This window comes from Geospiza fortis, unplaced genomic scaffold, assembly GCF_000277835.1.
Source record: "Geospiza fortis unplaced genomic scaffold, GeoFor_1.0 scaffold14, whole genome shotgun sequence".
Lineage (NCBI taxonomy): Eukaryota > Metazoa > Chordata > Aves > Passeriformes > Thraupidae > Geospiza > Geospiza fortis.
In genome coordinates, this window is record NW_005054512.1 from 659,255 (window position 1) to 659,491 (window position 237).

General features: G+C 68.4%; 1 protein-coding gene across 1 annotated transcript in view; it reads right to left on the reverse strand.

Annotated features, from left to right (window-relative positions):
- ITPR3 (inositol 1,4,5-trisphosphate receptor type 3) overlaps positions 1-237 on the reverse strand; it is a 39,718-nt gene that overhangs the window by 38,781 nt on the left and 700 nt on the right. The window lies entirely within an intron of this gene.

Here is a 237-nt window from a genome sequence, read left to right on the forward strand (position 1 = left end):
CGGCCCCACATCCCCCCTGCCCGGGGCTGTGGGCACCTTTGGGCTCCTGAATCAGCCTAAGGAAACACCCAGCCATGCCCCAGGGTGGCCCTGCTGTCACCCACCCTGTCCTCGTGTCCCCAGGCAAACATTCCCGGGGGGAGCAGGGGGGCATCGCTGGCCTGGCTGTGCCCAGGAGTGACACGGGACAGGTCCCCAGGCTGGGCAGAGATCCCTCAGCCTGTCCTGCCACGTCCA